The sequence below is a fragment of the Pan troglodytes genome, chromosome 12 (assembly GCF_028858775.2).
Source record: "Pan troglodytes isolate AG18354 chromosome 12, NHGRI_mPanTro3-v2.0_pri, whole genome shotgun sequence".
Lineage (NCBI taxonomy): Eukaryota > Metazoa > Chordata > Mammalia > Primates > Hominidae > Pan > Pan troglodytes.
The window spans coordinates 122057519-122073890 of record NC_072410.2 but is presented as its reverse complement, the minus strand read 5'-3'; the positions used below and the strand labels follow the sequence as shown (position 1 = coordinate 122073890).

The 16372-nt window shown below is 44.7% G+C and overlaps 1 long non-coding RNA gene across 1 annotated transcript in view; it reads right to left on the bottom strand.

Annotated features, from left to right (window-relative positions):
• Positions 1–16372, bottom strand: part of LOC112208149 (uncharacterized) — a 127952-nt gene that overhangs the window by 68770 nt on the left and 42810 nt on the right. The gene's annotated exons all lie outside the window — the stretch shown is intronic.

The window sequence follows — 16372 nt, the reverse complement described above, 5'->3', positions numbered from 1 at the left end:
CCAATCTCTCATTTGAAACAATTGAAAAAATCTAAAAGACCATTTCAACCAGAAGAGAATTTGACCCTAAGAAAAGGGTCAGTGTCTGCAAGCAATGTGAGGACATAAGTCAGCAACAAAACAAGACGTTGCTGAATTGAAATATTTTTTTTATAAAAAAGTGTGAAAATTTTGTTTTTTAAAGGCAAAACAAAACAGTAATCATAGTTCAACATTATTTATGAACACAGATACAAAAAGCTTAAATAAAATAAATAAGTCATACGTAGCTGTTTACAAAGAAACATAAATCCATCTTGAGTAATTAACACTTATCTCAGGAATACAAAGATTATTCAAGAGCTAAACAACCTATCATTTACCTTCTTCATTACTTTAACAAATTGAAAGGGTAAAAAATAAAAGCCATTTCAACAGAAGAAAAAAAATTGATACAATTCAACCAATCAGTTACAATACAAATATTTATAAAATAATAATAAAAGATTTCTTAAATTTGATTTTTTAAAAAAGTATCTACCGCAACCTTATATCAATCCTTTAATAGTGAAAAATTACCTGCATTTCCACTTAAGGCAAGACTAAAAATGTCTTTTTTATAAATTTTCATAAATTTCAAAATTTTACTGCAGGTGTTAGCAAGTGAAATGAAGCAAGTCAATGGGAATATGGTGGAAATATTCATTATTTGTGAACACAGTGGTTCTCTAAATAGAAAATACAAGTTAAAAATACACTATAGAAATTGCATATCTAGCCAGATTTTAGTTTGGGAAGTTATTTGCAATGTGTAATACAGCATTAGTATCAGGATTACATAAAGGCCATCTACTCATCAAATACATGGAGACAAATGAGAAAAAAAGGAAACACACAAAGAATGGATAATTCACCCAGGAGAAAATAACCAAATAGATAATAAGTTTATGAAAAAAATCAGCATCACTATTAATTAAGAGTACAGACATCAAAGATGTAATTTCTTAGTTATTTGCTTTAAAAAAATAACAGATATGGGCAAGTAAGTTATCATGGATGTAGAGAAAATGAACTCTTATAAACAAGATGTTGGAGTAGATATTTATACAACCAGGCTGAAGAGCCATTTTACAGTGTCCATTAAAATTTCAGTGTGCATCTGCTATAACATAGCAATTCCAGCTTTAAAATATATCTTAGAGTATCACTAATATATTTATATAAGGAAATATATTCAGATGTTCACGTTAGGGTGGAAAAGTAGAAAAAATCTACGTATCCAAATAGTAAGAAATGGACAAACTGCTTTCTGAGAAGCACGATGAGCCATTGGGGCAGATCTGACCATTATGTGCAAAAATCTGTGCTTCGAAATGATTAGAAAATTGATAAGCCCTTAGGCAAATCGATTAACAAACCCAAATTTCCAAAAATACGTCATTATGTAAGAGGAGGCACCAGTAGAGATCCTAGAGACATTAAAATTATAAGGAATGTGATAAATAGCAATGTAGATGAAATCATCAAATTCAATGAAAATATAATTTGCAAAGGTGATGAACAAAAAATACAAAATCAGTATAGCCCGAAATTTGAATTTGTTAATTAAAACCTTCCTACAAAGAAAACTCCATCCAGATGGCTGTGAGTTCTGATTTCTAAGACCCCTTCAGTACATAGAGCTGGGAAAGCCTGCTGCAGGTTGTTTATCTGAGGACAGGGATCCACACCCCTGTGGAGTGCACCTGTGCCTAGTGATAAAACTGTCACATGATGAGGACCTGTGGCCCTGTGCAGCATGGGTCTTGTTAGACACAAGCTCATGATGACAGGACATGTGGGAAGATATTTGACAGTCAGTAAAACTCTGCAAATCCTGTGTTGAGATGTTCAGGGAACAGTTTATAGTTTATGACTGGAAAGATAAGAGAAAGAACACTGAAGGGAACCCATCCCCTGGCACCTCCATACCAACTTACTGTGTTCTTCCTGCATGTTTCATGTGCAGTTAGTTAAGCCTCTTTTTTTTTGGAATGGAGTCTTGCTCTGTGGCCCAGGCTGGGGTGCAGTGGCACAATCTTGGCTCACTGCAACCTCCACCTCCTGGGTTCAAACAATTCTCCTGCCTCAGCCTCCCAAGTAGCTGGGACTACAGCCATGTGCCACCATGCCCAGCTAATTTTCTTTTTTGCATTTTTAGTAGAGATGGGGTTTTACTATGTTAGCCAGGCTGGTCTCAAACTCCTGACCTCAGGCAATCCATCAGCCTCAGCCTCCCAAAGTGCTGGGATTACAGGTATGAGCCACCATGCCCGGCCAAGCCTCATTTGTTTTCACTGGACATACTAGTTTTTTTATTGCTGCATAACACATTACCAAAAACTTAGAAGCTCAACACTCTTTTATTATCTCACAGTTTCTGTAGGTGAAAAGTCAGGGTTCAGCTTAGCTGTGTCATCTGCTCAGGGTCTCAAAAGGCTACAGTCCAGGTGTTGGCCAAGGCTGTGGGCTCATCAGAGGTTGAACTGGGGAAGGGAAAGGTCTGCTTCCAAGCTCCTTCGTGTTGTTGGCTGAATTCATCTCCTTGTAGTTGGAGGACTAAGGTTCTGTTCTGTTGTAGATGTCAGCTGGGGGCTCCTTTCAGCCAGCGGATATAGCACCCCTGCAGTTCCTTGCCATTGGCACCTCCAGAGGCCTCTCATGATGCAGCAACTCACTTATTCAAGGCAGCAGTGGAAAGAGAGTCCTTCTGGTGAATGTGAGCAAGACAGAGCTATATATGAATACGGTCATGTAACGAAGAGAGTGACTCCCATCACTGCTGCCATTTTATATTGGTTAGAAACAAGTGATTGGTCCCACCCACACTCAAAGGAAGGGATTATACAGTCATGAAAATGTGACCCTGCTAGGGTCTGGTCTGTCCACCACATTAACCTCATTTTGAAGAATTTCATGAGTCCCAAGGGTCACTGACAGCCTCTCCAAGGCTCTACCTGTGAATAGAGGCCTCCCAACATCATGAGTCCCAAGGGTCACCGACAGCCTCACTGACACTCTGCCTGTGAATCAAGGCCTCCTAACGTCATGAGGCCCAAGGGCACCAACAGCCTCACCGACACTCTGCCTGTGAATCGAGGTCTCCCAACGTCATGAGTCCCAAGGTTTACTGACAGCCTCACCGACGCTCTGCCTATGAATCGAGGTCCCCCAATGTCATGAGGCCCAAGGTTTACTGACAGCCTCACCGACGCTCTGCCTGTGAATCGAGGTCTCCCAACGTCATGAGTCCCAAGGGCACCGACAGCCTCACCGACGCTCTGCCTGTGAATCGAGGTCTCCCAACGTCATGAGTCTCAAGGGCACTGACAGCCTCACTGACGCTCTGCGTGTGAATCGAGGTCTCCCAACGTCATGAGTCCCAAGGGCACCGACAGCCTCATCGACGCTCTGCCTGTGAATCGAGGTCTCCCAACGTCATGAGTCCCAAGGGCACCGACAGCCTCACCGACGCTCTGCCTGTAAATTGAGGTCTCCCAACGTCATGAGGCCCAAGGTTCACTGACAGCCTCACCGACGCTCTGCCTGTGAATAGAGGCCTCCCACCTCAACATTCCTTTTCAGTATGTCCTCTTTTCTTGTCCTTTTATTTTCCTGTTTTATTTTGGCATAAATTAGTAAATTTTTATTATGCATTTCGTCCTTTTATTGACTTTTTGATTGCATTATTTTTTTCAGTGTTTTCTCTTAAAATTATTATATCCATTTTTATTTTTATGGTCTACTCTGATGTAATATTGTGTGACTTCATCTACAGTAAAATAACCTCATGCTACTATAAAACCACTTGTCTTCCCTGCTATCTGCAAGTGTTGCCTCACATTTAAATTTTATGTTATAAAACTCACTATCTTTTCTATTTTTGTTTGAAATAACCAATTAATTTTGAAGAATTTAAGCAAAGAAGGAAAATAATTGTTTTTATTTATTTTCATATTTATTATCTCTAGTATTCTTCATTACTTTATGACACCATTTTTCATCGGGTATAATTTCTCTTCAGCCTGAAGAATTTTCTTTAGCGTTTTTTGAAGTGTGGATCTGCTGGCAACACACTCATCCAGCTTTAATTCATCTTAAAATGTTTTTATTTACCCTTCATCTTTGAAAGATAGTTTTTCTAGATATGTTTGTCAGTTGAAAGTCTTTTTATTTTTGGTGACATTTTCTTCTGTATTCCATTAGTTTTGTGACAAAGCATCATTAGTCAGCTGTATCATTGTTCCCCAGTGGATAACAAATCTCTCTTATCAGGTGGCTCCTAAGAGTCCAGCTTATCTTCAGCTTTCAGCCTCTGGCCTCTGACGGCTTGCTGTGTTTCCTGGAGCTGAGAATCACTGTTTCTGATTAAGTTATTTTCTACAAATGTTTCATCCATTTTGATGTGTTATTATTCTCTTCTGAGGCTCACATGGCCCATGAGTTCCAGCTTTTGATTCTGTCCCTGGCACAGTTGACATGGTGTTGCTTTTTTATTATTTTTTTCATCTGTGCTATGCTTGAATTAGAATGTTTACTGACATGCTTTGGTTTTTATCAATCCAATTGCATGCATGTTAGACATTTTATCATGTCCAGTATGCCTTTCAATATGGTGACTGCATTTTTTGGCTCTCTGTTCTTCAACTTCAATATTTTCTAACAAAGTAACTTCTACGGCATTGATTCTTCTTTGCTCTGCCCACTCTGGCATTTATATCCAGTGAGCTCTTCATTACAGCGATTGTCTCCTCGATTCTAGAATTTCTATTTGCTTCTTTTATATGGATTCCATCATTGTGGTAAAACTATCCGTGCTATTATCTATTTCATGTGTGTATAAAGCTGCCATTTAAATGGCCAATGTTAATGCCAATATCTGGGCCATACGTTACACCTAAAGTGGAGATTTCAGTTACCAGGAGGCTGGCGTGTGGCTTGCAGGAGACTCTGATTATCCCACTCACCCCTCAGGGCAGGGGCTTCCAGGGTACCCTGAAGGAGCCTATGGGATCCCTGGGGCCCCTCACTCTTCAGAAATCCTGGTCTCAACTTCCACCTCCAGCACCACCCAGAATCTAGTCTGATTTGCAGCTCTGTTCTCTTGGGTTTCTTAGCTTCTTGATTCACAGAGGTTACACATTTTTAAAATGCCTCAATAGAAAGACAACACTGATAGGACCATCACTTTTCTGAGTCTTATTTTCTTAAGATCTGAAACCATGAGACCTGCCTAACTTGCATATGCATGGATGCTCCACCCGATTTTGTCCAAATGTTTTAGTTGTCTTGGCAAAGTATTGGTATTCCTCCAGACATTCCACAGTAACTGGAATGAGAACTTCCTGGTTGCATACTGAGAAAGGAGGACTTGGACAAAGGGAATTTGAGCCCAGACATTCAGCAGTAACTGGAATGAGAACTTCCTGGTTGCATACTGAGAAAGGAGGACTTGGACAAAGGGAATTTGAGCCCAGAGGCAGGAGGTGATTATGAGTTCAGCTTGTGATTATGAGTTCAGCTTTGACACATCTTGGTGGCATACCAGTGAATATGCCATTCAAAGAGTCACACATGGGACCCAAACTCTCTGATGAGGACCCAGGGGGAGACACATTTTTAGGAATAGCATTGGGGGAGGGGGTCATCAAAATAAGGCAAAGCACTAAGATCACTGGGATAGAGCTCCTGGGGAGAGGGGAGGATGCAGCATCATCCCCGTTCTGGGCAGGTGGACCAGGAGCGGGCAAAGCAAACTGAACACACAGACACCGAAGAGCAAGGAAACCAGGAATTCCAGTAGCTCCAATGTCCAGAGACGGATGTGTATTAGCAGATCAAATATGGCCGTTTGCGGGGAATGTTTACATCAAGCGCTTACACCTCACATACAGCAAGGGCATGAGTGAGCCTTACACATAGGCCAGAGGCCTGTTCCTGCTCTGAAAATTCCAGGGCGGCACAGGAGTGGGGGATCGGAGAGAAAAGTCGGTCTGGAATAGGGAGACTGGGCTTCCTACCCGTGAGGGTCCACTGAGATCACTGAATGGGAGTGGCCAACTGAGCGGGTTGATTTTACCCATAGTGTTTTGGAATGTTACACAGCCCTCCCTTAGACTGTGGCCAGACAAATGAATTTTCCTATCTCAGTCTCCACAAAGGACAGAGGCCAAGTCCTGGTGATTCTCTAAACTGCTGTCCCATGTGGTCTGGGACCTGGGGAACGAGGGGGCACCGCAGAGGGCGTCTGGTCCATCACTCCCGAGTATGTGGGCCTGGCTCACAAATGCCGCCCATGGAATGAATACCAAAGGGAGCTGTGCTTTGAATTGAGATCATTTGCTGTGGTTACTTATTAATTTGTCCCAAAATTTGCTCTGAAACTAACATCTATGAGAGGCACTCTATAATAGTTGTGTGCTTTTTCTTTGTAATTAAAAATCAAAACCAAAAGCTGTCCAACAACTAAAATCATGGGCATTCCCTCCAAGTAGAGAGTGGGCATCCAAAGGCAAGGAACACTCAAACTGCAATGACAAAAATGTTGTTTCAGTTCCATCATGGGCATCAGTGGCGAATCGGATGCTGTGATGTGGAAGGTGGAGCGGGTTCTTACCTGGTCACCCTGAATGGTCTGGTCATCAGGACATGAAAGCCCTCGGGCCCTGAATCAAAAGCATCAGCAGTCTCTGATGATCCTGAAGACATCATCTTTACTATAATAATCTTAAGTGTTTATTTCTCTTCTCATTTGAATTTATTTTATTGTCTTTATTGTATAAAACAATCTAGATTTTTGTTCAAAGTGTTGACCATTTTATAGGCTTCCATCATCATTTCTAGTTAAAAGAATATTTTAAACTATAATGTGAACTATATTGATGAGTAAATTTTCAAACACCAAATGCAATGAGATTAAATATTAAAAATTCATGCACATGGTTTCTTGAAATAAATAATGCACAAATTTGGCTTTATACATTTCTAATGTGGATTTCCAAGCTTTTGTTTATTATATATTATTAAGAGTAAATTATTATAACTAGATGCATCCCATCGTTCATTCTGACCCTCTTTGAAGCACATCATGGCTCAGTAGTGCCTCTGGCAAAGAGTTGGCGGAGGAAAGAAGAAATCCCAATTTTCTATTTCAAGTATTGACTTCAAGGCTAAATCACTCATTCAACCCATGCAGGTGCTGTTTAGATCTGGAACAAAAGAGATTCTTCATGCCCAAAGCTGGGACTGTGTTTATCAGCCTGCTCTTAATTTCCATATGGCAATATGGTCCAAAATTTGGACTTCAAACTCTAATGCGTATGTTAATTTTCCTGTCCTAATCAGAACATAACCTTTAATTATATGAGTCAAGGTCTCATTTTTGTCTATTGTTTTAATTCTTTGGTTGAAGATAATTACTGGGATCTGTCCTCGAATTAGTGGGTATCATAGATTGTAAGAGCCAAGAGGAAACTTCAGAATGATTGACTTCCTCCTTTTCAGGTGGTAAAGCTGAACTTTAGAGAAGAGTGTGACCTCCCTGTGGCCAAGACAGATCAGAAACCTGGCCTCTGGGTCAGGGCCCAGCAGTCCCTCCCTTGAGCCTGCATGGCGAGGAGGAGGGTGCAGTCAGCCGCGGACTTGGCCCAGGTGTATGGGGTGCACCCCGTCTGCCTGTCGATGTCACCCTGGGTCTGCTCTCAAGTGGGTGAGCACCAAGGAAGGGAGATGCGTGCCCAGCCTGGTGCTCGCAGGGAGCCCAGTGCTCGCAGGGAGCGGGGCTGGTCAGGGCAGCTGCTCTGGGGTGGCTGGATGGAGAACTGGACTCCGATGTCCACACATGTAATTGAGAGACCCCTTAAGGTACAGTTAGGAGAGTGGGGAGCAAAGAAGAGAAGGACAAGGCCATGAGGCCATTCCAGAACCTCCCGTTGCCAGTGCCAGAAGACAAAATTACAACAAATTTAGATTAAAGATCTTGATCAGTGTTGAGAATGCGCATCCCAATGAACCTAGCAGAGGAGGCTGTGATTTTATAGACAGAAAAGGAAGCGGGAAACACAACACAAGGGGGTTGTCTCTTTTCTAAGAGTAGAACAGTCGAACAAGAGTAGAGCAGTAGAACAGACGACCGTCTCTCGTAAAGGACCCCGGTGGGTCTGGTTACTTTTCTTGTCAAGGTTGAAGCAGAGGAACCTCCTTACCATGCCGGCTAGGACCGGCCCATTTGGAGATTTGGCTTCTGTGGGCTTTCTCCTGATGTCTCCAAAGGTCAGATAAATAAATCTCTCGGCTCCTCCTTTGTGGTGTGGGACCTGCGGCTCATTCCGGTCTGGTTGGCTGGGCCCTGTGCAGCAGCTTGTTCCAGACTGAGACCTTCCACAGAGTTCACTTAGCTCCATATCAAAGGGCAGAGATGCCAGGGGCCTGGGGATTCTCCAGACAAGGTTGACCTTCCCAGCATAAGGAAGGGATATTGGGCAAGGCAGGAGGATTATTTGACAGATTGTTAGTGCAGACAAGGACTTTCAGAGAGGCAAATATATGGCATTCAAACCGTGTCTGTGCTCCTGTCCCAGATGCAAATGTGGCCAGAACTCTGCCCAGACATTCCCACACCTGGAATTAGTCAGACCATGTGCTGCTCCACCTTGAAGCATTGTTACCCAAATTGAAATGTGGTGTTTCTTGTTATTGTAATATTAGCACAAGGATGAAACCCTACCATGGAAGCAACCCAGGGAAGGGCCTGTGCACTGCGTACCCTCTGCCACCAGAGGAAATGTCTGCTGGGTGTGCTGCAGACTTCCGAGGGATGACACAAGTTTTGTGGGGACTGAAGCCTCATCTTTCATAATAACACACACACGATGCACATTCATGCATACATACATGCAGGACACACATGTGCACACACTTTCATGACACACACATGCACTCCAGATGCTCATTCATGCATACACACACACGCAAGACACACACATACCTTGCACACACATAAATGACACATACAAAAATGCACATTCATGTATACACACATGCAGGACACACACATGCATATGTGATGCACATTCATGCACACAGACAGGATACACATGCACACACATACATGACACACACAGCAATTCATGCGTGGACACACACGAATGCATGCATGGACACACATATGCATAGGTGTACAATACCCTCAGGTTCAGAGGCCCCCAGGGATTCTGGAGAGCAGAGACCTGGGTGCCTCTCTCCTGCCCACATGAGACAGACTCCAGAGCAGGCCAGGGGACCAAGAAGACACATGCTCAGAAGAGTCTGAAAGGCCGATGCGTGATCTCTCTCCATCTGCACCTCTCGCCCCACCCAGGCCATATCTGCCTGGGCTGCAGTGATTCCCCTGGGGCATCACCCCTTACGGTCCTGTCTCCACAGAGCAGCCAGATGATCTTTCTACAAGACCTAAATCAGATGTCATGTCTTAATTGAAACCTTTAATGGCTTTCCACTGGACTCAGGATTCTTCTCCCTGATTTATAAAGCTCCATGATCTGGCCCCGTCTGCATCCCAGCCTCCCCCGGGTCCACCTCCCTGGTTTCATATCATGATCCTCTTTCTTGTCCTTTTTTGATACTAAAACAAAAACAAATACACTACCAATGTGAACGGTTGGCTTTTTGAGAAGATAAACAGTCAACAAAACTTTACCTGGACTAATTAAGAAAGACTCAAATAAATAAACTGGGAAATGAAGGAGGAGACCTCACAGCCAACACCACAGAAAGACGAAGGGTCAGATGACCAGTGTAAACAATTATGCCACAACAAACCGGACGGCCCACAGAAATATGAAGGGTCACACGACCAGTGTACGCAATTACACAGCAACAAACCGGATGGCCCCGAAGAAATGGACAGATCCATAGACACATACGACCTGGCAAGACTAAATTATGAGGAACAGAACGTCTGAGGAGACCTAAATAGTACAGAGATTGGATTCATAATTAAAACAAAAAAAATTTCCATCAAAGAAAAGCCAAGGAAGGGCCTAATGGCTTTACTGATAAATCCTACAGCATTTAAGGAAGTAACACCCATCCTCCTCAAATGCTTTCAGAAAACTGAAGGAGAGAGGATATTTCCTAATTCATTTTATGAGGCCAGAATTATGCTGATACCAAAGCCAGATGAGGACACTATGAGAAAAGATGTTCTGCCCGGGATTTCTGAATCAGCTGCTCCAACCCCCAGGAAGGTCCTCACAGGCAGTCCCAAGATGGCCACTCCTGTGGTGCCGGCTCTGCATCCATGTCCACCTGCAGGCTCAGAGGAGCCCCGCACCCTAATCTGCAGTGGCCGCCAATCACCCCTCCTGCTTCTCTGCCATAACGTCCACCCTGGGCTTGCCAGGTCCTTACGTTTCTGTTGTTGGTGGCCTTGTCCTCACCGGGCATCCCCTTCATCTACACGGAAGCCCCTGAGATGAGGGACACAGCCAGGGTTCTCACTGCTGCAGGCCCTGCACTCAGGAGAATACTGGGCATACAGTAGGTGCTCAATTAATGCTGAATGAATAAGCGCATGGTGCACAGTGAACCCTCAGATATGGGAAGGACAGAACAGGCCATTCTGATGCTCATTCCAGGCCCTGCTGTGGGGTATCTTGTGTGTCACGGAGGAGCTTATCTGAGGGCCATGGAGATGCTCCGTGCGCCATTCTCTGATTTTGAGGAGATCAGGCTCATGGAGGGGAGCCCGGCTGGTAGGCTGGAGCAGGTGCTTCTTGGCCCTGTTGCTGTCAGAGTTCCTGCCTTTCCCTCTATTCATAGCTGCCTCCTTTATGAAAGTCTCATTAATTTCACACTCTGAAACTGTGCCTCCAGGCACCTTGCTTCTTAGAGTGGAATCATGCTTTGAATGCGACTATCATTACAAAAAGCAAAACTCTAGTGGCTTTCTAAGGCTCATGTTAGAAACTCTCCTTTGCAGAAAACAGACCTTGAGATGGAGGAGTCAGAGGCTCTTTGTGGCTGCTGTTTGACCCTCACTGGGGAAGGGGAGCCATAAAATTGTCACAGGCCCACGGAGGCCTTCCCCGGTCCGTTGCCCTGGACTATGACAGAGGCCACATAAGCAAGTCCACAGGCACCACCCACCCAGCTGGGTAGGTAGGGAAGGTTGTCTGGGTCGGCTGAGACCCAGCACAGATGTGTTTCACGGTCTCAGAAACTCACGCCAACCTGCATCTCAGAAATGCAGTCCCCTCCACAATATTCTGGTGATGATTAATGATTGCAGATACATTAATTTAGTGCATATATTCCTTACTATCACATCTCTGCACTCAGCCCTCAGTGCCACGTTTACGTCCCTGCACTCAGCCCTCAGTGCCACATCCACGTCTCTGCACTCAGCCTTCAGTGCCACGTTCACGTCCCTGCACTCAGCCCTCAGTACCACGTCCACGTGTCTGCACTAGCCCTCAGTGCCACGTTCACCTCTCTGCACTCAGCCCTCAGTGCCACATCCACGTCTCTGCACTCAGCCTTCAGTGCCACGTTCACGTCCCTGCACTCAGCCCTCAGTACCACGTCCACGTGTCTGCACTAGCCCTCAGTGCCACGTTCACCTCTCTGCACTCAGCCCTCAGTGCCACATCCACGTCTCTGCACTCAGCCTTCAGTGCCACGTTCACGTCCCTGCACTCAGCCCTCAGTACCACGTCCACGTGTCTGCACTAGCCCTCAGTGCCACGTTCACCTCTCTGCACTCAGCCCTCAGTGCCACATCCACGTCTCTGCACTCAGCCTTCAGTACCACTTTCACATCCCTGCACTCAGCCCTCAGTACCACATCCACGTCTCTGCACTAGCCCTCAGTGCCACGTTCACGTCTCTGCACTCAGCCCTCAGTGTCACGTTCACATCTCTGCACTCAGCCCTCAGTGCCATGTTCACGTCTCTGCACTCAGCCCTCAGTGCCATGTTCACGTCTCTGCACACGGCCCTCAGTGCCATGTTCAATATTCCAAGTGGAGCCCTCACAGCACAGGTTTTCTCACTAAAATCCTCATGCGGGAGGTGCACGTCAGTCATAAAGTGCTTGGTGTTAGGTTGGTCATATTGGGCCCCGGGTCCCTAACACAGCTGTGGCCATTCCTGTCTCTTCTTCACGAAGTCATCAAAATAGCTGAAGGCTTAGAGCAAGCACAAAATCTTGTGTGGCCTCCAAACACAAACAGGGAACGCTGTGAGGATGTTGAAAGGGAAGGGGTGGGGTGGAGCAGGTGTCTTGAGCCTCCCGCTGGTGCACCACAGAGGAGAGACACCGAAAGCCGGTGAACCGGATCGAGTTTGATGCCGATGGATGAAGGTCCCTGTGCAGGTGTCGCAAGCCCGGCAAAGACAGAAGACAAATGTCGAGCTCTCCCAGCTTCTGCACGGAGCCGTTCAGATTCGGGAATTAATTTAATCCTCTCCATGACTATTAGTGGAAAATGGTATCCTCATCACATAACAAGACACATTGAGGCTTCGGGAGCCCAGACACACTTTAATGGGAGTAAAGGACAAACCCTGGGCTCGAATCTCGGGCTGTGTGCGCCCTCGGCTCACTGCGTTTTCAGCACCAGGCTCTAGTTCAGTGGGAAGAAGTCCTCTCCCGTATATTCATGGAAAGCATTCATCGCCACACACACCCTGTAAACATGCCAGCCACGACTCTAAAACACAGAGAAAATACAGGAAAAGACAGGCGTGTCTGCTTTGAAAATCACGTCAATTTGTACCTTCAGCTAATACCTGGCCTCAGCCAACTGACGCCCCGAGTCTTCTCTTTTGTTATAGAAAAGGTTGACTTCAGTTTGTTCACCAGTCACAGAATTGTGAAGCGGTCTCCTGGAGATCCTCACTCAAAGCCAGCATGGCACAGGGAGGGAGGGGTGGCCCCGTGACATGACGGCTCCAAAGCAGATGCCTGGTGGACCCGCGGAGGGAGCGGTGACCGGGCGCCAGGTGCCCACGTGTGGCTGTGGCTCAGAGGCCTGCAGGCTGGGCTTGGCCCTCTGACAGGGATGGGGCCCTCCCCCGGTCCGACCACCTACACACTCGCTGCAGAGCAGTGCCTGGTTTGGGCATCTGGAGACAAACCAGCGTGGCCAGGTGGGCTGGGAACAAACCCAGATGCACGTCCTCCCAGTGGCTTTCTGGGAACACTCAGACCCCAGCTTCCATCCCGGGCGCCGCTCTCATGCCCTGCCAGCCTCTCTGGTATTGATTAGATCAAAAGCAGCACTTTGTGCAGGGTGATGGAACCTTCTAGGACATGAAAATCTCTTTCTAAGCAAAGGTGATTGTGAACATTGCATCATCTGGTTCCTTATTTAACGAAGAGTTTCCTTTCAAGTCTTCGATGAATTTTGTCATTTATCATGTTTCTATCAACCCCTGGCTATCCACATCCTCTGCCTATCATTTATGTTCAGCAAAGCGTCTATTCTTATTCTGAATTATGACCTCTTCTGTTTACTGACTTACTGTTCTTCTCAGCCACAGAACATACACTCAAGACTTCAGCTCTTGCCTGCCCTTCACCATCCAGCTCCACACTAATGTGTGGCACATAGAAGCTGCACAGTAAATCTTTGTTGGCTTATAAATTAATTAGTAGTTGTTTGGAAGCTATAACATACTTTCCCAGGAATTAGTACTGTAATCCTATCCCTACAAGTTCACAAGAGACAATTAAATTTATAATATAACAAATACAGAATGCTTGTGGTGAATATAATTTTGAGTTATTTTTTTCTTTAATCAAAATGAAAAGCTATATAAGCTTTTGTAGGACAGCGTGCCTCACTCTGGGTCAGAACTGAGCATATTAATTCATAAAAGCCTCTTTTCCAGGGTTCTGGTGGGAGTCCCACTGCCTCTGGAACCGTCGTGGTGAGCAGGTTTTCAAAACTCTGGTTCCTTCTACTAGGGATGCAGGAAGCTCCAGACTTTCCCTCTTCTTTCTCATGGGATCTACTACCCAGAGGTCAATAGTGAGCCTCGGCTGCTGTTGAGACAGACAGGAGGGACAGAGTGCCAAAACAGTAGCAGCATCCACTAAAGGAAAATAAAGGTCCTTGAAAAAGTCAAACTTAGAGGTAACCCAATTATATCCAGAGAGTAAAGAAACAGTGATTCTCATAAGTTAGAAATGGTTAGATTAATTATAATAATAAAGATGATCTGTGTGAACCCCGGGAATAAGAGATGGAAGACGCGGTGGTCTCTATACACCAGCAATGCTCTTCGTACCCTTGGGTGCCATGTGGGCATTGCTGAGTTAGAGGATGCCATGCTGCAGGTGCCGCTCCACACCCTGCTTTCCTCTCGGTCGTGCTTCCCATGCTCCGTGCCATGAGCACCTCCTGCTGCAACGGCAGGGTGTTCCTGTGAAATAGTCGTATGGGGTGGGAGGTAAATGCACTTCAAATTCTCTAGGATCTGTCATTGGGAAAAGGGTCAAAGTGCCAAAAGGCAGAAACCACCCAAATATCCATCAGTGAACAAAAGTAAAAATGAGATGTGGCTTAGCCACGCAAAAGAACATCATTCATCCATAATCTAGAAAACACTGTGCCTAATGAGAGAGGCCAGATGCAAAAGACCTCTGAGCCTCTGTATATGTATGGAAGTCTAGGTGAGGAGTGTCTGTCCAGACAGGAGGCAGCTTAGTGGCTGCTGAGAGCTGTGGGCGGGGGAAGGAGGGACAACAGGAGAAGGGCAGGGGTCTCCTCTTTTTCTCCTGGAGCTGATGAAATGATCCAGTTGAGGGTGGGGATGGCTGCACATATTTGTGAATATACTCAAAACCATCGAATTGTATAATTTAAACATGCAAATTGTATGGTATTTGAAGTATAGCTCAATAAAGCTGTTTCCCAAAAAGCTGATGGAACAACAAGAAAAAATAGACACATTCACATGGCGAAACATGGTATGGAGAGAACATATAGTTTTAAATCCATATATTAGAAAATCACAAAGGCTGAAAATCAATAAATTTTGTGTGTGTATTTAAGATTTGTTTTACAATGGCATTAACAAAAGCAACAGAATCTATGCAAGACCAGTATGCTCAAAGTCATGAAATGTTTTTTAAAGAAATTAAAGACCTAAAGAAATAAGCAATGTTTGGATTCTGGAAGACTCAGCACAGTAAACGTAAATAACCTCTAGAATCAAGGTCATCTCAGTGGCAATTCCTGCAGGCCTTTTCTTTTGTGGACATTGACAAACTGAGTCTAACATAGAGGCAGAGACAAGGCATGGCCTGTAATCCCAGTGCTCTAGGAGGCCGAGGCCAGACATTCTAGACCAGATGGGGCAACATACTGAGATCCCATCCCTATGAAATATAATTTCAAAAACATAAAATATAGGCAGACAAATGATGAGCTGAGGGCAACACAGACATGCAGGCCCCAGGAACTGCCCCATGGGCAGGTGGTTTCTCCTGCAGCAGTGACCAGCGGTGTGGGCGCAGAGACCATCAGGAGGATGGAATGGAAACTGGAGCTAAGAATCAGACCCTCACAGACACAGATACTTAGCTTATGGCTGAGTTTGGGGTAGAGAGCAGAGTGATGTATTTTTTTTTTTTTTTACTTCAATAGATAATATTGGGTCAAATAAATATGAAAACTAAATAATGAGACGATATATACTTTATACTGCACACAAAAATAAATGTAGGGTGAATTTTAAATCTAAATGTGAAAGACATAAGAAGACAAATTGTAAACAATAACAAGATATCTACATTTTTTATTAGGGAATTATTTCTTTAAAGAGACACAAGGAATAACAACCATGAAAGAATAAATCGACACATTGGATTGCATTTGTATTAAGAATATTTGCTCCTGCAGAGACACCGATAAAAAGTTAAAAGCAAGTCACACGGTGCAGGAGCGTCCTTGCGACACGTAGCTGGCAGAGAGCTTGTCGCTGACACAGAGAATAACTCCCATAAATCAGGATCAAAACCACAAATGGCCTAATTAAACAGATGGGTAAGAGACTGAAATGGGTCCTTTACAGAAGAGGATATCCAGCTGCCCAATATCCGTATGAAATGTCTTAGACCTCATTTGCAAACAACTTTCTGTAATTAGGAAAATGCAAAATTAAAGCCGCAACGGATACCACCACACCATGGATGGCGAAACAAAAGGAAGCAATATTGCCATCATCAGGCCACAATAAAGGTACTCATTTATGACGTGGCAATGTCACACCTAACAAGACACAGAGCAGGGCTGCGAGCTGTGTGCAGGAGGACACATGGACGGATATTCACACAATTGAAGAT